Source organism: Platalea leucorodia, assembly GCF_965183815.1.
Source record: "Platalea leucorodia genome assembly, chromosome: 16".
Lineage (NCBI taxonomy): Eukaryota > Metazoa > Chordata > Aves > Pelecaniformes > Threskiornithidae > Platalea > Platalea leucorodia.
In genome coordinates, this window is record NC_138838.1 from 9,619,896 (window position 1) to 9,640,785 (window position 20,890).

Here is a 20,890-nt window from a genome sequence, read left to right on the forward strand (position 1 = left end):
GACTGCTAGCATGCTTTTCATGTGACAGAATTAAATCCGGACTTGACTCTTGGGTTGAACCTCTCGTTGTAGCGTCTCCGCAGCTCCAGTCGTGCCGAGGCATGTAAATTCTGGAGAAAGGTAGCTGTGGCTGATTGCTGAAGTTGTTAAAGCACAGGAGGTTTGCAGAACAACTTGCAGCTGTCTACAAAATGCTCTGTTGCCTGCTCTGCATGCCGTAGCTTGGAACCTTCGCCTCATGCTGTCCTTGCTGCCGATGTAATATTTATTCTCTGTGTAATAACGTAAAACTGACCTTTCTGGTTTTTGGTTCCGAATCTCCTAAATCGAGTTCTCAGACGATGTCTGTATCGGCGTCTGGAGACTGTTTGAAATGTCATGGTGTTCGTCGTTAATTCCTGTTACTGTCTCTGCTGTTACAGTTTGATATTTTTGAGAAAGTAGGAGTCCAGTTGGATGACTTCAGAGGAAGGTAAATCACTTGTCCCTCCCTGCCAGCGTGGTTGGAGTAGGTCGCGTAGCGTTGCTTCAATATTTCATGAGTTCTGCGGCAGGCAGAGCTAAAGGAGCCGAGGGTGTAGTCCCCCGCGTCCTCCATACGGTGCGGTTTTCCAGTGCAGAACGTGCCAACGCGAGGCCCGCGCCTCCCTCTCCCCCGCAGAGGCAGAACTGGGGAATTCCCCTCCTGTCGCACCCCCAGAGCAGGTTTTCCATACGCATCCGAATGTAAGTACTGGGGGCGGGGGCTGGACCTGAGCCTTGTGCCTCGGGAGGGCTCGCGCCCCCGTGCCTCAGGTAGCCGACTGCGGAACGCTAGATAAGGTTAATTAGTTATTGGCATTTTATAGACGCGCAGCGCACCCAGCGCTCGCTGAGCAGGTGCTGCTTGGTGCTGGCGTTACAGGGGGAGACCTCTGAGTGGCAATCCACTGAAATGCATCTTCGGATTTTTTTTTTTTTTCTTGAAGGTAAGTAATTGAGTCACACCAGAGTAACTGGACACAAGTGGTGAGGACAGGCGTCACCTTAAGGAAAATTATTTTAACTATTGTTTAAATTAAACCCTTAGTATTTTATTTTCAGCATAATGGTGTTTGAATCGGTAATTTCTGTGTCCTGTTTTATGCGAACGCTGCAGTTTTAAAGAGAGGGAGGAAGGTGATGGCAGGCTTCCTCCGCTGTTCCCAGGGCTGGGGCTGTTGGCGTGACTCCTTATGGAAGGGGAAAAGTGCACGGAGATTTTAAGAGCTGACAAAAGGGGAAAGTTGCAGACAGATATTTTAAAATAAACGTATCCCTCAGCTACTTGAGGTACAACCAGTAGTGACTGTTTGGCCCCAAACAGGTGTTGGGTCACTTCTGTAGCATGGTATTAACTCCAGCCAGCGTCTGCCTTGGTATCCTGGGCTTCACGCGCGCTCTCTGCTCCGTATCGATACCGGTTGTTTAAGACTTTTTTTTTCTTTTTGCACACAGTTTTTGTTAAATAATTTTGAAGGGGTTTTGTTGTTGAATTCTAACTTATTAGGACAACGATGTTCTCTTGTAACTTTAAAAATCAAGTTTTTCTTTAAATGTGCTGCAGTCTGAAATTTGCTAAAGGTGCCGTTGTGCTGCTTCTCATGGTACAAAAAAATTCACATTTAACTTGATTTCCTTTTTATAGTCCTATGGTAGAGTACTGAAAGGAAAATGCAGCGTGCCTAAAACATGATTGAAGCTATTGACAGAAACTTTACTGGATTCGTGGGGATGGGATTTGACTCCACAGGCTCGCAGCAAATAGCGGGGGGGAGATGCTGCCATTACCGGTGTTTAAACGGAGATCCTTCCCTCTGCTGCCTGTGCAGAAACCTTATCGCCTCTAAAGGTCATCGTTTCCCTTTTTTCCTGATGTTTTACAATAAGAAAATTACTGGCCAGGCGTTAGTCGCGCATCTGCCTCTTCTTGTGGGCGTTCCCGCCCTCGGCGCGGCTGGCCCGGCGCGCGGTGCGTTTCTTGGCCTTGCGAGGATTTCTGTGAGAAGCGGGGAAGAAATTTCCTTTACCCAGAAATAAATTAACTCCGTACGCAAAATCGGCGGCACTGGTCATGCTTTTGTCCCTACATCTCAGGAATGTTGTAGGCAGCGAGAGAGGTCTCCCTTCGGTGATACACAGGTGCGTGCTCTAGGGTCTTGTTAACAATATTTCCTTGCAATCCTAGGTATCTATAGCATGAGTGGCCTTAGTGGGTTTGTTGAAGTGCACATTTTTTTTTTTTTTTTCCTTCAAAAGTAAATTTTAAGATTAAAAAAATATATACTATATAAATATATAGAGATATTTAGAAACTTGGTTTGTGGTGCACAAGTTCAGTGTTGGATCGCTAAATAATTGTCGCAGGTACCATACGTGTAACTTTTTCTTTTATGTATATTCCTCTATGGGAAGCGATGTTGCCATGGTAACTACAACTTTACAATTTCTTTACTACTTCATGATGTGAATGAACTCTACATTTTATTGAATATTACCAGGTTCAGTACTATTTTTATACTTTATTGAACTACAGGGGATTTTAATTTAATAGCATTTTAAAAAAGATGTTGCTTGAACTGTATAACTGTATAAATCGAACTACTTATACAAAAACCACCTCTAAACCAGAATCTCTGCCTGTAGTGCCACCTTCATTTATATGAGAGTATCTCGAGCATTACTAGACTTGGAAGGCCACCCTACTTGTCGTGTCGACTCACGTTTCGTATCCTACTTCTCACAGACTGCAGCGCCCGACATTATTTGTAACCATCAAACCATACTATGTTTGTAACCAGCATTGTGATATTCTGTAATTGTATTGCTAAAATGAAATATTGACCGAATAAATATAGTGTTCCCGCATTTTCAAGTATCGGCATTGAATTTGGTTAAAACTTTGCTTTCAACAGCCACCCACCTTCTCGTTCCCCCTTGCCTCCCCTTAGCGTCACTGCGTAAAAGGGGGTGTTTGGCTGCGTTTGCTTTTTTTAACGGCGCGTTAGAGCAAGGCTGGAAGTTGAGCGGATCTGAAAGCAGCTTCTGGGGCGCTGAGGCCGGCTCGCAGCGGGTCTGCGTTCGTCCTTTCCTCTGGGCTGCTTTGCTGACGTTGCCTTTATTCTGGCGCGTCGGGGCTGGCTCCCCAGCGGTGGAAGAGACTCGCACGCCTCGGAGCCGGTTAGGGCCCCTTGCTGTCAGCTCGCCCCTCTTCGCCGCTGGCTGCGGTGTGGCCCCCCGGGAGGCGAGGCCAGTCTGTAGTGCTCTTGGTTTAATTAATTAGCGGTAGGGAGAGCAGGTCGTGCAGTCAGTCTGCAGCGTCCGGTTTATCCAGCTAACTTCCAAACCAGAATAAATGTTGCTCGGGTAACTTCTGATACCATTACTGCCATTGGAAGCTGTACAAGGCTGGCCAGCTTGCCTTGAGCGAGGTGCTTTGGTTTCCATACATCTCTGATCCTAGCGCTTTGGGGGTGCTGTCATCGTAGCTGGCCCCTTCCTTTCGTGTTTGATACTCTTTACCGCGTCCCGAGTTGTAAATGTGGCTGCCTTTTCACCGAGGATCTTCTGATACTCCAGCAGTTGAATTAAAAAGCAAAAGCACTTAATGAAACTGGGCTATAGGTTTTGATGGCTTTAGTTTTTCTATTCTATTTATTTAAAGGAGAATCTTTAGACAACGCACTCCCAAAACAGATGAAGTGGTATTTATAGTTCGGTAATTCAGGCTCCACTAATGCCTGTGTGCGGATACCTTTAGCTGTTGGTAGTTGACTGTAATGAGATTTTAAAGCAAACAGAAGAACCCCAGCCCCGCAGGCACCCAGGAGGCAGAATGTGCCCCCCTCCTGAGGGGGGGGTTGTGCTCGGCAGCCATGTGAGCCCACCACCCGTTTTAAGCTGCGGTGTCCTGAGTTGCAAAGAGAGGGCGGTCCTGCCCGCTGCCACGGACCAGACCCAATTGCCAGGCGCGCGCTCTCTAAGAAGAGCGGCTGCGTGGGGAGAGGTGCCATCCTTCATTTTCGGTCTGGTTTTTCCCCTTCTCAACTTGTCTTGTTGATAATTTGATTGACCATTCATGCAGATTTATCTGGAAACTTCCCTAAAAGCTCGCAGCCGATGAAGAGCCGTGCGGCTCCCTCCAATCTCCAGCTACATAAAAGCTGCTGGAAGCGGGCTGTATCCCCGCCGCCGGCGCAGCCTCGGGAGGAGGAGCAGGCGGGGTTGTTCCCTGCGTTCGGGGGGGGGGGGGGATGGTCTTCTGGTCTGTGGAGCGGGTCTGTAACGAGGCTTCAGGTGCGGTGGTGGTTCTTGTGTCTTGTACTGGTGTCCAGGGAAACCCCTTTTTCTCCCAAGCCTCCGCGTTTCACGGGAATGGGGCGGCCTGAGAGCGTTATCAGGAGAAAGCGAAACGGCGTGACGAAGTTGGTTCTGGTTCTTAATGGCGCTCTGAGGGCTTTTACCTCTGATCCCTACCCGTGCCGGTTGCTCCACGTTCCCCTGGGCACTTGCTGTAGTCCTTCATACTCGGGTGCTCTTGTGGGCGCCAAGTGAAGACGTTAATCCCGGCCTCTACGGGCAAATCGCTACAGCTGCTGGTTGTGAGCTGCCGCGGTGAGGGACCGAGCCTGTCGGGTACCTGTGAAGCCTGAACCGCGGGAGGGCGGGAGCCCTCCTTAGCTGTCAGCCGTGGGTCCTCCCCTGCTTGCTGGTCTTTTTTCCCCCTAAAGTAGCCACAGGAACACAAAGTCTCTCATGCAAGTGAGCAGCCACGGCACAAAAGCATCTTGTGTGGCTGCCCTGCGCGTAGGAAAGGCTGGAAATCAGCATTTCTAGGAGCTTTTCTTTTTAAACCCTCAGGTTTCCGAGTCACTTGAGTTTGTCTTCAGTTTGCCTGTAAATGACCTGCAAAGCTGCCGTTGCGCGCTGGGCTCGGGCGGAGGTCTCTCCTCGTTTCACAGGTCTGCGATTTCAGTTTTCAAAGGAAAAACGCCTCCAACCGCTGGGCCGGCTGTTGGGAGGCCGAGTGCCACCGCGAGGTGCCGCACCCTGAGGAGCCCAGGTAAGGTCTCTGTGCCAGGTTCACCTTCTGTAAAACAAGGATGACTGCAGCGGTGCTGAGGCTGAAGTCGTCAGGGCTGTGGCAGCGCCCGTTGCGGTTGTGTACCCGATATGTCATATCCATGCAAATTTAAATGGGGGAAAGATGCAAATGAAATGGGTGAAAGATGCAAGTCCCCGGGTGTCTGCCTGTGTTCCTGCAACTTTCTCAATTCTTTTCCTTCTCCTCAGGGAAACATTGACATTTTGGGCGTGCTGAAGCCAAACTACCAAGCACAAACCAACAACAGGGGACTCAGTAAGAAGTCTGTTCGCTTCAGCTGGTACGAAGGAAGAATTAACAACAATGAAACCTCAAACTGCTCCTGCCCAGGTCAAGGTAACCTGGTGTTGAAAACAGAGGTGTGAGGCTGTATTGCTGATGTTGGGGGAGGTGACAAATCAAGCTGGGTAAAAGCTGCCTCCCAGTAATGACTTTCTTCCCCTGCTGAGCCTGAGCAAAGTCCAAAACCCTGACACCAGCAAGGATGGCACTCTTCCTCGTGCTGGCAAAATGGGAGCACAATTCCCCTAGGACCGGCTTGAGGCGAGCTGCTGGGGGCAGGCTGGCTTGTTTGCGGGTGGTCTGGGGTTTTTTTAAGCATTAAGAGAAATGCTCCCTTGGACGTCCTGAAGCACGGGGAGCTCTTCCTGGCTGGCAGAAGGCGTAGTGGATCTCTGACGGGGGCGGCTCCTGTCCTGGGGGCGTCCGTCCCAGGGTGACTGCCTGCCCGCAGGCATCGCTGCTGCCGAGCCACGGGCAGCGCAACTTCTGCTTATTCCTGACATCTTTTGTTTCCCACTGAACAAAGTTTCTGCTTTGTATGGCACAAAATGTGCGCTTTACTATCCTGAACTTAACTGGCGATAGTGGCCTCTGCTTGCATCTCTTCAGGTTTGTGGGTTTGGGGGTAAATGGGTTTTTGTGTCTTGTCTTTTTTTTTTTTTTTTTTTTTTTTTTTCCTTCTTCTTCGGTTCTACATTATGCACTGACACTTTATAAAATGCATGAAAACCTTACTTTCCTTAAGAGCCCAAGCCAAGGTTGTGCAACACCTCCCTGAATTCCCTGACGCTCCATTTAAATTGAAAAGAGCAAACAGCCCGAGTTAGGAAACGCGCGCAGAGCGCTGCAAGCCGTGCAGTTGTGCAAGTCTGCTGCGGTAGCACCGCTGCCCGCCAGCTTCCACAACTAAACAGCAGGAAAAAGCAATCCCTGTAACGCTGCGTGAGGGGCGCTGATGCACCCCGGAGTTTGTACCAAAGGTTTTCTCATTGTACCTTTAGAGCAGGGACCTCCGAAGGTGAAATCTTTTCTCTTTGCCCACGTCATCTGGTCAGGAAACCGGGAGGTTATTTCTGGCAGAGCTCAGTTTTCCTTGAGAGCTTTCCTGTCACTTCTAAGTCACCTCAAGTCCTACTGGAAAAATTGTAGAATAATCCAAGTCTTGAGCAGGCTTTAATCTTGCTCAGTTCTGTCTTAAACAAGTGTGACATTTTGAGGGCATGCAGTATTTTTCTGATGCAGCTACATGTGCTACTACATTTCGTGTATAGAGCGTGCGCTACGGAGCAAGCTCAAAACCTTTAGCTGAAAGAAATATTCTATTATTCTAAGAAAATTCCTCATGTTCTGCTGCTGAAGCAGGCCTGCACCACGCGAGCCTCTGCTCTTATGCACAATGAAACCCAGTGCGAGAAGCTGAATCTGTTGCCCGGTGCGGGCAACGCGCGACATGCTCCTTCGCAGCCTCTCACCAACAACTTTCGGCGTGCGATTGGCAGCGATGCCCCCGCGGGCAGCACAGCCAGGGACTTTAGTCGCTTGCCAAGGTCTGTGGATGTGATCCAAGATGCCGTTTACAAAAAATCTGTTGTCTTGATTCTAAAAATGGCCTGTGTTATCTGCCCTTCCAAAGGGATCTAGGAGGGATTTTTCTTGCTGGGGTTCAGGTCTGAAGACAATAACTAAGCCCCCTACCCAATCATCTGATTTTTAGCATGTAGGAAGGAAGGATCTTTAGGTTTTTACTGCTCAGACTAGAAGCTTTCCATGCCAAGCTATTGATGTTTCTGATGTTTTCTTAAAACCTGGATTCCACCATAAATCAAATCTAGCCAAGCCTAAAGCACAAACCAGCCGGTTTCGTTGCTATTTTCTCTTCTCTCTATTTCTGTCCTGAAGCATTACATCTCAGATGAGCCTCTTCCTGCAGCAGCAGTCGAACAGGGCTGCAGCCGTCTCGGTCTGGATCGATGGACGGCAGCTGCTGCATCTGCCGAGACCACTGATGTGTGTATGGGCTCACGGCCATTATTTGCCTAAAACAGTTAGAAATGGCAAGTGTATGTGTAAAAGTTATGAAACTTTTTTTTACCAGAATATATTCCGTACACCGGTCTCTCCTCCCCGGTGGGTACGGCTGCTGACCGTGTGGAGGGATTGCGTGTGTGTGTGTGTGTTTGAGTAGAAATGAATGGGCAACAGACCCTGCTCTCGGCAGAAGAGGGTTTCTGCCATAGCGAGGAAAGGAGCAGCTGCCCCTTTCCTTACAGACGCTGCTCCTCCATTATTGGGGCTTATGAAAAAAAGAATGATGTAGTAAAGGTAGGTCTGATACTTACACATCCTTGATCAAGTCTTGCTGCTGGTGCACAGCTGTTAGGAAACTCCAGGATAGTAATAAATAAGGTCACATGGGTTAAAATATAATTTTCATTTTGCTTGGATCGAAGCTTGTTGCTACGATGCTGCAAGTATTTCAGTATTTTGTGGTTTTGGGAAACCATGAAGACTGTCTTTTTATTCCCTGCTTTTTGTTCAGGTGATGATACTGTATTAAGTGATTTCTGTCTTTCTGTTGACCTCTGAAGCTGTCTGTGAGAACCTTTAAAAAAAGAAAAAAACCACACACAAAGTAAATAGAAGGCATCATTCCGCTGAGAAGCTGTATCTGCTACAGGAGCTGATACTGGTATGCCCAAGCTGTCCTCTGGGGGCTTTACTGGGTGGATTCTGCATATGGTTCAATTCCACAAATACACTGTCACCAGAGAGATGGGAACGCCAGGCTGCTCGTGATGGCTTGTCACGCAGGCTCTCAAGCAACCAGCCACCCCAAAGCCTTGCTATGTTCATTATGTTTCGGTTGCACTAATTTTTAGTGGTTCGTGTACTTTGTGTCTCTGGTGCATTTCTCTACGTAAGAATTGGTTGGGTGATATTTTCCCCATCCTTACAGGGCAACAGACAAGCGGAGGAGGACTGCCTGGAGCCGCACAGCCGGCAGGTTAGTGTGGGACTCCTACTCAGCCTCCCAGATCACACTGTCTAGCTAGCTCTTGTTTTTTGACTTTCAGTTTATCCATTTGGATTTTAAGTGCTCCCTCGGAGCTGTTACATACCAGATTGGACTTTTTTAGAGGTAAATAGAGAGGCTGGGGAGAACAGAGATGAAAAGCAAGATGGTTATGAGTGTATGAGAACTCCCACAGGACATGTGATTGCATTTTAGCAGCTTGAAAATAGGCTTATGTGGGACAAATCCTCCTTCCGCAGGCAGACTGTGGCACCTGTCTGTGGCAAAGCCGATCTCATCAGCAACTGCTTCTCACGTCCCTTTTCCATACCTCCTTCGGGGTTTGCGTATGCCAGAGTTCTGGCTGGAGTAAACAGGCTGCCAGTCGCTCTGGTTAGCAAACACGCCTGCTACAGGTTGGTCTGCATTTTTGCTGCAGAAGACAAGTGTGTGTGGCTCTGCGAGGGTGGGCCCAAAGGCAAACCACAAGTATGGTTTGAGCATCCAGATTGCTATGTAAAGACACACTAATTAACGCCAGCTGACGTGGGCCAACAAAGGGTTGTCTTCTCCTTCCTTACTACTGCCTTATGCTATAGTAACTTCTCTTGCTGCTGTTTTTCCTACTCCTATGTCTCTTCCGAGACAGCAGTTCAACCTGCCCAACCCCTCTAGCTCCACCACTGATCACATCTTCACCTGCTGATCCTTTTGCAAAAATACCAAATGTAGACGGCTCTACTTGAGCAAGAAGATGCTTTTCCTGCTTGCTGCCAATATGACGCTGGCTATGCAAGTACCTCTCATGTGTCATTCTTGCTGCTGGGTGGTGACTGTCTCTCTGACCTGGGTGTTCCTGCAGGTCTCTTGGTACCTCTGCAGAGACCCCAACTGATGTAGAGCTGCTTCAGTTTCTTGTCTTCGAGTCCTGGAACTGAATCTGGCTTTTCTGAAGGACAGCATAATTGCTTTAAAAAACAAACAAACAAACAACAACAACAACAAAACTTTTAAAGATATTTATATGAGCAAACAGCACACATTGACTCATGCTTGGGCAATAACTCTTGCTTAACCATGGTCCTGTTGGGTGGCAGCAGCAGTGAGCTGAGAAATGACTGTACCATCTGCACAAATCCTCGCCCTGCGAAGTGTTTGTTCCTCGCAGTTGAGATCCGAGGCTTCATCCCACCCAGTCCTGCTGGCCTCTGCGAAGCCCTGGTTTCTGTGCTGTTTCTGTTCCCCTGCGCTGACGCCCAGCTCGGCTCTTTGTGCAGCCTGGCTCCCCCAGCCCAGTCTACCCAAGCACCCACAGTCTGTGTTTTAAAGCAAGAACCCTTCTCAGCGTGCTCGTGAGAGGACTGTTGTTTTTCAGGTGCTGCGGGGAGATGGTCAGTAGCTGACGGTGCCATTTCGTGGCCACTTGTGAACCAGGGCTCAGGCGTGTGTAATGGGACGTGGGTGCCGCTCAGCCCCACTGCCACGGGTGAGGGGGTGCTGTGGACGGGTGTGCGCTGCCACTGGATGTCACTGTCGCTTTATGGCACTCTGTGCGCTGGGAGGATGGCTGGGGGTGGCGATGGGTCCCTGCGCCGAACACCCGAAGGGCGGTGGGATGGTGTCGCGGAGCCGGATGGAGAGCGGCCGCCTGCGCTGCGCAGCCTTCTAGGCAATCCCAGAGAAAATAACTTTTGTGTTGCCAGTGATCATGATGTTTGACCTTTTTTTTTTTTTTTTCTTTTCTTTTTTTTCCATTTCCAGAGCCTCGGCTAGCCCAGAAAACTTATTTCTTTACTCTCTGACTGAGACGCAGGGCTGCTTTCTACAGCTTTCGGCAGTGTACGGGAGACAGCAGATTGAAAGGAAAATGATGCTCTGTTCTAGCTCTAAGCTGAGCAGTGGCTCTGGTCTGGTATTTTCAGTAAGTCTAACAACAGAGAATTGGGACCAGTGTTTAAATTCAAATGTGGTTGTGTTTGTTTTTTTTTTTTTATAATAATAAAAAAAAAGCCTAAAAGCCCAAATGTGAGAGAAGGGGACACAGATCCCTAATTTTAAGATGACTGGTGAACAAGGCTAGCGGATGGCTGCTCGCTAGCCTCTCTCCTTTAACAAAACTCACAAAATTATCAAATTACCATGCTGACAACCTCAATCGCTTACTAATTACATATTGATTCTGTATTTTTATGCTCGCTCATCTAAACAATGAGGCGTTTCCAAATAATCTATTTCTGTTGTGTGGAGCACGCCGGTCCCCCGTCCCCCCCGGATCCACAGCCTGTTGTTTATGCTCTAGCAGGGAGCCGACTGCTGTTCCCTTCCCACAAAGGGCAAAGATGCTTATTTTTCTCCCACTTGTCTTGCATAACAAAAGGCATTTATCAACCGTTACGTAACAGCAGAATTTGTCGCTGCTTCTGCCGGCCTTTTTGGAGGCAGCCTGGTCCCCAGCGCCGCGCAGCCAAAACCGGCAGGCTCTTGCTGGCTGCAGGCTGGTGCGCGCTCCTCGGCACATGCCGGAGCATCCCCATAGCGCACGACGCAGCGTGACTAATGCTTGTCACCCACCATTCAGGTTTTTTCCTTTTTTTTTTTTTTTCCCCCCTCCTTGGAAAGGAAGATATGGAATTGCGTGCCTTGGTTGTGGTTTTTATGTAGGGGAGCAAGAGGATGGGAAGGTGTTTGGGGGGGTTATTTGCTTTTTAATACTTGTTCCGAGGTGGCAATGGGGAGCTGCCCTTGGCCATGCGCCCTGCAGGAGCAGCGGGGCTTGTCCTTAGCTGGGTCATGTCCTGGGCTCAGCGGAGCCCCTGAGAAGGGCCGTGCTGGAAATGGAGCTCAACTCGCCCTCCGCAGCGCTCGTGAGTTTAAGGGAGCAAGAACGCCTGTCGCCGCCTGCCTCCCGGAGCTGCCAGTTGCTTTTTTTAATGTCTCCCAATTAATCTCGGGTGTCTTATGCCAGCAACAGGAATTTGGTTTGGTTTTTTTTTTCTCTTTTCTTTACAATAACTTTGTTTTCCTCATTGTTGGCGTATCTTTTCAGAGCCTTAAAAATAAATCTTTTGCTTCCCTGTAAACTAAAGCAAAAGCTGCATGGCCAGCTTCCCCCTTTCTCTCTAACTGGAGGAGACAGCTGTTTACCTGTGGCCTCAAACTTATTTATGGCCTTATCACTGCCAGCTATCAGATGACCACAGCTCCCTTTTTAACGAGAAGCAAGCAGCGCTCCAGTAACCCAATGAGGTCTCGCCTGCTGCAGTTTTCTAATTTACTCAAAACATTTTCCTAGTTGACTCCCTTTTTTTTTTTTTTTTTAATTGTAGATCTGGCTTTAATTTCTTCCTAATAAACTTCTTCAAGTATGTGTTTCTTGTGGACTTTTGAACTTCCTGGTGTACTCAGCCTTTGCTCAGGAGATATGTTTATGGTTGGCTATGAGTGTGCCTAAATGGGTTAACCCTTCGGAGTCGGTGTTCTTGGGAAACTGTTCATTACAGTTCCCTTGTGTAGCTGATGCTCAGGCACAGAAATGAGCTTTGGCAAGCACAGGCTTTACCTGAACTCGTTGCTTATTTGAAAGTTTAACTTTTCTATCGTCAGATAAAACTATGGATCAGATTTAGTTTGTAAAGCACGGCTGGAAACATGAGATCAGTGAAGAGCTCTGAAAATTGTAAACTGCAGGGCTGGGGACATCAGCTCAGCATCCCAGAGCCAGCCAGGGAAAGCTACTGGCTGTTGTGACAGCTCAGTGCCTGCGTTATGGTAGGAACTGGCAGTATCTGCAGGATTCATGGCCTTTGGATAAACAGGCTTCTCAGTAGCAGGTTTCTCCTTTGGTATGGATCAGCCTATGTAAGCTGCATGGTATAGTTATACGCTTAAAGTTAGCACAGCAGGAACACCTTGTGGGGTATTAACTTTCCTGTATGCTTACCAGAAACTTATCCATTTGATTGGTCTTGATGTACTCGTACAGCTTCTGCAGCTGCTTTGCATCCATCTCTGAGAAGAGGGAGACGAACTGCCAGAACATCCTTGGGAAAAGAAAGACACGCGGATTGTGCATGTGAGTACGAACTTCATCGTCTTCCTCATTCTGCCCCCTAGTTCTGGCGTGGCGAGCGTAACCACTGATATACCCCTGGCACAGCTTTCTCCCCTGCCCCCCCTTTTTTTCTCCCCAAAGCTTATAAACTTCTAAAGAACTGTTCTTCCCTAAGCATGAGAAGGATTATCTGTTAACTCAGGTGCCCACATAAGAGCCCCTTTACTTGCAAAGGGATGTTGCTGATGAGCAGTACATCAAAAGTGGCCTCACGCTGGGCAGGAGTAAGTGCCGCACGGCCTCTGCTAAAATTACCTGCAAAATCTGTGAGCGTTCAGCAGTTAGAGCAAGCTATACAAGCCTCCTGTTGACACCCAATCTCCTTGCCACTGCCTGGAAATGTAAGGCCAAAGCAGGTGGCTAAATGCCCGCTGGGAGCAGCAGGGGCAGAGCCCATCTCGCTGGGAGCATCGCCGGTGTGGTACCACCGGTGCTGGGTAAGAGGAGACCCTTACTTCTGCCAGTGCTTGACTTCGGAGGCTCTGCAGTACCTCTGGAGAAACAGATCGATGCGGTCCCCGATGACGGTCAAGCTTTCCTTTGTGTACTTCAGTTTTTTCTCTGTGGGGAGGTGCTGGGGCAAATGCAGTTTCCTAAGTGACTTCTTAAAGGGTCTCAAAAGTTCCTTGCACTGTAAAGAAAAAGGGTTGGCATAGGTATTGGCATAGCACTCTAAATCCACATCTCAGGCATTCCTTTTCACTACATAAACTGATTAAATACATGGCTGGGAAAGCACTGAAGGAGCATTGTGTTTTGATGTCTCTGTGTGGACATGGGGGAGCTGGGTCTTCAGCAGGACCTCTGTCGCTCTGCAGGAGTCGCTCCTGCACGTCCCAAGGTTGGTGACACCCTGGGCGAAGCATGTTGAAGGTGACATGAAAAGGGAATTGAGGGGTTTCCAAGACTGGGAATTCCTTTTTAATGTTGTAGGGTGAAAGAGAAAAATTTCAGGCTACAGAAGAGCTGTTGTTGTGCAGGGAGGGGGGAAGGGAACTACTTTACTGCTTTTCTCACCCTGCTTCTTCCTGTGGCCAAACCTGGGATGTGTTGCAAATGTTTGCACATGACGCAGGAGCAAATGCTGCGTCTGGGTTTTTTTGGTCTGTTACATGCACTGGGCCATGACTGGGGCTGTGTGTGGTTATGCCATGATGCACCAGGAACGGGCAGGTCATGTCCCACGGTGGGGAGGATGGTACGAGATGGAGGTTTGTGGCTGTGGCGTAAGTGATTCAGGGGAACCAAACCACTGTAGCCAGGGAGCACGGGGCATCATGTGAAAGGATAACGTAGCAGTACTTGTTTCGAAAACCTGAACAGTGTATGTGAAACGTGATTATTTTGTTGTTGTTGTTTTGGGGTTTTTTTTGTGGTGGTGTTGTGGGTTTGGGTTTTTTGGTTTTTTGGTTTTTTTGTTTTTGTTTTTTTTTAAACTAGAAGTGTGATGTCCAGATGACTTGAAACCAATGATGAGGTAAAAACTTTCAGACGTGCAAGAAAGCTACAGAACAAAGTGTCTTGTCCTGCTTTTTTGCTCCCTCTGCCGAACTCCTAGGTTTTATTTGCTCCCTCTCTCTCAAGACCCTGAGATGCCACTGACTTTTCTATTGCTAATTTCTATTTAATATCTCACAATTTTAAAGGTGTCCTGATCAAGGCCGTCTGCGCAGCAGATGAGTGGGGTCTTGCACGGTGGAGCACTCTCACTGCCCGTCACAAAGGCTGCCTCCTTTGCTGTGCCAGCCAGATCCTTCTCTGTGGTCTACAAATTGCCAAAGCCACAGGTTAGTCTTCCACTTCATTCAAATCTTGCATCCTTTCTTTAAAAAACTGCCAAGGACAAACCCTGTCGTAAGGCTCAGAAACATTTCTCTTCCTGCCAAATCATTTCAGATCGGGTTTTCAGAGGTGCTTAATGAAGCCAGGTATTCAATTATAATTAAAAGTCCGTAAGAATTAGGTGCCTACTTGAAGTCCCTTCTGGAAAGCCTGCCTCTAATAAATTACAAGGTAAACAATGGCCACTCGTTCCTAATGGCATTAATCAAATAAGGGCTGGCAGTCACTTGTTAAGTGGAAATATGTGGTTACACCGGGCTCCTTGTAATGCCACGCTGCTCCATCCGCAGCTTTTATTGATGGCAAAGGTACCATGGCTGACCTACTGCAAAGCCAGATTGAAAACAAAACAAAATCCTCAGGCACTGCACTTGCATCTCTCTGGTCCGGGGAAGGGGATATTTTTCTCTTGCAAAGGGCAATGGCTGTTTTACGTGTCAACATTTGTGTAGGTAACTCCTCCACTCATCTTTTGGAAAGCAACGCTTATATAACTGACTTAAACACAAGCTTATGTTGCCTTTTAAAACATGCTGAAGTGTGTAGGAAGAGAAGTCCTCTCCTCTCTGACATGCTCTGCTCCCTTGGAAGATTACTTCTCTGCAAATTTGATCCCAAACCACATTTCAGAGGTGAAATTGAAGCTCGACTCTGCTTTGTTCTTGCTATGGGCTGATCTCCCTGCCCGTGCTCACCTGGCCGTCTGTGCCGTCCCTTGCCCCAGCTCTGTCCGCTTCATCCTTAAAGCCCATCTCCTCCATAGCACACAGACCCCCTTCCCCTTCCTCGGGGCCTCACTCGCACCAGGTAGGAAGGGAAAACTGCCACAGAGCCGTGTTTGGACCAAAACGTGCTGGGGTGACCAAGGTGACCGGGGGTGCCTGGACACCGGTTCTGAGTTCCGTCAACCACGGAGACTGCTGGGGCCCTCCGGCCCCACAACACTGTGGCCCTCTGGAGCAGAGTCACCTCTCCCCATCAGTTTTGCCATTCATTTGTGGTCCTAAAGAAATAGGCAGAAACCCCTGGACTTTCCCCTTGCTGGTAGTGGTCAAGATGTTCAATGCTGTCAATGGCTCCTGTGGGCAATGGGAGGGAAGGGTCCCTTGCTTTGCTTTGTTTGCACCTGTGGGAGCTTGGTGTGGGGCTCTTGGTTGGTGCTAGGTTTGCACCTGCAGCAATTCCAGCACCTGTAACTGTGCATCAGTCTGGATTATTTTGGCCTCTGAAGGTGGTGCAAAGTGCAGCTCTTCCCAAGTCAGATGTGTGGCTCTGTGCTGCATTGGCTATCTGCAAGCGCGGGTGCAGCAATTGTGATTTTCCTCCACGGCTTGTGCACTGGCAAGTTCAAGACAGGCCTTTCTCCAGCTCTCCCACCACAGCTGCTGAGCCGTGCTGTGGGGAAGCACCGGCCCCGAGGCAGGGGCCAGAGAGCCCGGCTCACATGGGGCCAGGGATGATGTCTGTAACGGAGGCAGTCCCATTTGATGGGAAACAGAGGTGCCACCAGGAAAAGAGACCTTGGGCTGCACCCTAGGTGTTTTTCAGGGAGCTGGTTGGAGTTGAGACCTCAGTTCCGATCACAGTGTGATGGAAATTCAGGGTTACCTCCTTCACAGATGGCGGTGAAAGCCAACAGCAGCGAGATCTCACTCTCCTGGGAAACACCTCTTTTAAAGCTCTCCTTTTTAGAAAGAATAAATTTTGCTTGCCAGGAAGAAGTCTGGAAAGGCTTGGAGTTAAAGGGACTTTATTTTGGAAATTTCCTTCAAGGCAAAACGCTTTCACAAAGAAAAATGTGTCGGGCTCCCGCCATGCCATGACCAGTCAGACAAGTGCAATTGTTTTGTCCCTTGGACAATTAGTGTAATTGCCGCAGCTGTGATTCAGCTGTGCTCCTGTGCCAGGTCGCTTCTGGCACCGGGAGTCATCTCGAGGGCTGTACAAAGGCCCCCTCTCTCTGAGGTTCCCCCGGGCACGGCTGTGCGGAGGGACTGGCACTGCTCTTGGCAGAAGTTCGGATAGTTTTGGTCAAGCATTTCTCTGTGCATCCGGCGATGCTGAGCACCCGCTGAGCCAAATGCCTGGTGCAGGTAGTAGCCTTGGAAAGTACCCATTGATGGGTCTTGAATCAGAGACAGGTTCTTATTTTCAGGCTGTCTTAGGGAAGTTTGGCCTTTACCTATGATTGAATTCAATGGTGACAAAAATCCATTAAGACAACACGTCTCCTTAAGATGTTTGTGGCATTTTCCCTCCTGTGTCTGCGTTCTGCCTCCTCCATGTCTAAAATTCTGCTGTCAGCTCTCTGACACAGGAGCCTTGCACAGGCTGGTGCTGAGCAGACACAAAGACAATTACCTTCTAACACTTTGCAGTTAGGTTTGCTTATGACCATCTGAGGTATGTTACAACTTGTTTAGCCTGCACTACGATTTTACAGTATGTTATATGTTACTTAACACAAGGTAAGCTATGCAGAGTGAAGCAGTGGTGGTAGCGCAGGTAAGTGTACCTATGCTAGCTTCAGCCTGGTTTTTGCAAGGACTATGTTAGAGGTGGTTTGGTTGAAGGGGATGTTGAAAATGCAGCTGGTTTCTCAATGCCTGTTACCAACTGCCCTCTTGCTGTGTTTGCTGCCTGCAGTCATGACATCTGTCCCCAGTGTGGCAGGCAGCTCCTCTCCTTTTCACCTCCAGAGGTTTAAACCAAGCAGTAGCCAGCTTATGCTCTTACCTCTCAAGTCAGGGTATCGAAGGGTAGCATGTTCCTGGCTAACAGGAGCACAAGAGAAATGAAGCTGGTTCAGCACAAGCTTTCACACACATTAGCAGCTAGATTAAAAGCCATTTAGGAGCTCTAGGGACATACGCTGGTTGTTAGCATAGGCATAACCCGTATTTGCATGGCCATATCTGTGTCCTTGTGAGATTACAGCTTCCACAGAGCATGTGACTTACAGCATGGAGCGGCCCTCTTGGCTTATCACGTGTACACTTCACTGTTTCAGAGGATGGAGAAGGCCTTGAGTTCACCTTGAAAATCCTAGTCTTTGTTCTTCTACCTTTCAACATACGCTGCACCCAGAGCTCAGCCAAAGTGATAAATATACAAGCAGGAGGTACCGGTGGACTTCCCTGGCCTGTCTTCATCTGAGGATCTTGCTCTGTTTAGTTGCTGTCCATTAACCTGGTATGCAGGGGAGCAGTCTTGGTAGTCTTCTCTGGCGCTACTCGGTACAGTAGCAGAGCAGGAGACCGGACAGCCGAGGTTGCAAAATGCCTTTTTTCATTGCTGAACCATATAGTAATGTTCAAAGCTGTGCTCTGACCACTGAAGCTATAAACCTTCCCTCTTTTGAATTTTTTTGGTAGCACTGAGTCAGATTTCAGTTCATTTTGTTCATCATGTAAGGTCTTGTGGACAAGTCCGCTCCTGCGAGATCAGGCATGAGACATGCCTTTGAGTCCTCAGAAGTCTGTGGCTGTATCCCTTCCCCCTGCCCCCCTGGAAGACAACATTACTTCTACTTTGAAGCCTGTCACGTTGGAAGATGGCATAACCCAGACCACATTTATGTAAATCTGTCGGATTATATTGCTTACTTAAGGGAAAGAGTCCTTTCAAACAATGTTCTAATTGGATGGAGAAAAGTCAGGAGTACAAACAGATTATGCATCTCGTATTTCTCCCTGTGAAGGAAAAGGAGCCTAAGTGCCAGTCAAACACACTGACTGTAACAGTGCACCTTAGGGAAAACTTTTCCTTTTCCCCGACAGCTCTTTTGTGAATATTAATTTCTACTATTTGAGTGTCTTAGTCTTCCAGGAGCTGTGGAAGTGCAAACATTAACCAACTTCTCTAGTACAGCAGCTCTTCCAGTGCAAGAGTAAGCACGTAGCCAAAAAGGAAACAGCTGTGAAGATGCTCTGTTTATGCTGCTGTTTGCTGTTTTAGGCAGATTTAGCATGAATACCACGTGTGATGTGATGAGTCAGGCTGCATATAACATACGCAGGCATCTGATGCAATATTTATTTACTGGTAGGTCACAGGGAAGGAGAGCTGATAAACGCAGATATGCATATAGGTACTTTACATTATACTTAAACCAACTGCGTGTACACGTGGTTTAGTTAAACATAAAAACCAAACATCGTTGTCAGATGTATTGCAATGTAATACTAAATAGGAATTGTAATGAGGAATGTTTTTCAGTAACTTGTTCCTACCAGGAGGGTGGTGAACGCTTCATTTGATAGAGTGATTAATGATACTTGGCGCAACTGCTCAGACTGTAGGGGCGGAGGCTTTGCTAATTGGATCTGGAAATTCCTGGTGCTTAAGGATGATGAAAACTTTCATAGTCAACTGGAGACCTGTCTTCTCCCTGCAGCTGGATGCCAATAAATACAGCTCAAGTTAATAAATCTTGTATTGGGAGAAGAGATCTGAAAGAGAATTTGGACATAGTTATGTGGCATTATTAAGGCATCTTAATATACCATAGGAGTCCCTGTTTGCTAAGTGTTCGGAGTTGCTCATTTAATCACTTGTTTGAACTAATGTGGTAAAGAACACAAACACAATTTGTGACCAGCGGTGTGTAGAGGCCACAGGTACATCTGCATCAATTTTATCCACTTAATCTCTTCTTGCAAGATCTGATGAGTTGTGGGCCAAGTATTCCCCTACTGGAAGACACAGCTAGCCAAACCTTCCATGGTGCCCAAAGCTGCTAGTGACTAACCTCGCATGCTGGACACCTCCTTGTCAATAGATGTATCTTCAGGTGTTTCTACATTACTTAACACTTCAACAGTTCTGTAGATGTTTGTCTTTACCTTTTCAGCCAGATGTTAGTGAGCTTATTAATGATGTTTGCTAATGTCATATAACTATTTTTTAAGCTGTTTGAAGTCCTCAGGAACTGAAAGAGCATTATCAGCTTCCTCCATACTTTGCAACTTGCAGCCTGTAAGAAACAGGATAGTTAAAGTCTTTCCTTCTTATTGTGCTTCGGAAGTTTTCAAGTTTTTATGTAAACTGAAATAGGCATTGTTAATGAGATGTTAATAAGCCCATCCCTTTGCTGCTGCTTATAAAATCAAATCTGCACAGCCGCAAGCTGCACCAACGGCCTCAAGCTGTGCCAGGGGAAGTTTACGTTGGATATTAGGAAAAACTTCTTCACCGAAAGGGCTGTCAGGCACTGGCACAGGCTGCCCAGGGAAGTGGCTGAGTCTCCATTCCTGGAGGTATTTAAAAGATGGGTAGATGTGGTGCTTGAGGACATGGTTTAGTGGTGGACTTGGCAGTGATAGGTTAACGGTTGGACTTGATGATCTTAAGGGTCTTTTCCAACCTTAATGATTCTGTGATCCTATGATTCTATAAATTGAGTATCTCTTAATATGGAAAATAATTTAACTACTTTTGTTAATCTTTTGGATCGTGTAATAGAAACTGCGGTAGGTGAAATCTGCCTTGTTCCCTTCCCCCTCCCTAACAAATTTACCCACCATCTTAGTAACTAATAGAAGCAGCCTGGAAAATGATGAGACTGGTATGCCTGTGCCAAAAGGTCAGCTCTGCCTGGGGAATGCGGCAGGGGTTTGCATGGGATTAGCAAGATGTGCAGAGAGGCACTGAATGCATAAGCCAAATAGGAGCCGCGATGTAGAGGCAGGGAGTAAAAGAAAGAAATGAGGGAGAAGTGGGAGAACTAAGTACTGCTTGGGAGGGAAGAGAGGCCTTGAAATCGACAGCAAGGGAGAAAGGTGGGCATAACCAGGTGGGAAGCCCAGTTGCTCTGGGAGCCAAGGAAAGAGCTCTCCTAGCCTCAAAATGGAAGAAAACAACCTGAAGCAGAGAGAGAGGGAGACAACCTGGTAGAGAAATGCCCATCAAGACAAGGATGCCTTCAGGGAGGCTGTACAGAACTTGGTGATGCTTTTTTTTCAATTAGATATAAAGAAAATTAACTCTGGGGAAAAACCCCTGCTGGTTCAGAGGGCAAAGTGCCAGCCCCCTCGTGCACAGCTCTGTGCCGGGGAGATGAAGTGAGGAGCTTGCAGATCTCCCTCTGTGCGTGCCCCGTGCCCTATGTTCACAGCTCTGCCCTGGGCATGCCGCGAGCCCTCCTCAGCAAACAGCTGCTCTCCCATGAGATTTCTTCCTCTCTTTGCAATGGAGAGGAATAAAGTAATAAAATAAATCATAAAATAATAAAAACTGGAGAGGAATAAAAAGGGATTTTCCTCTCTCTGCAGTAGAGAAATAAAATGTCAGGCCACCAGGAGGGGTTTTCCTGTCCTGTTTTTTGTTCCCAGTCTTGAGGCTTTTCTCTGAACAACTCAGTGGGGAAAAACTTTTGCCATGTTGTATCTGTGCTTATAAAGAGCATGAAAAATAACAACTAGTCGGAGCAATTGGGGCTCAGAGCCAGGAGACTGTCTGCATTAAGTCTCTCCCCTCTCAGAGTCATGGCACCCTCAATTTCAAAGCCTCCCTTTATGGC

At 47.8% G+C, this 20,890-nt stretch overlaps 1 protein-coding gene across 6 annotated transcripts in view; it reads left to right on the plus strand.

Moving 5' to 3' along the window:
- The window catches only part of USP32 (ubiquitin specific peptidase 32), a gene marked incomplete at its 5' end in the record, with an annotated part of 116,948 nt that overhangs the window by 2,391 nt on the left and 93,667 nt on the right, over positions 1-20,890 (plus strand). Inside the window, one exon of one of the 6 annotated variants that reach the window (XM_082328395.1) lies at positions 14,301-14,315. The exons of the other annotated variants lie outside the window; for them this stretch is intronic. Of the gene's footprint in view, positions 1-14,300; positions 14,316-20,890 lie in introns of those variants that run through there. 6 annotated transcript variants of the gene reach the window in all.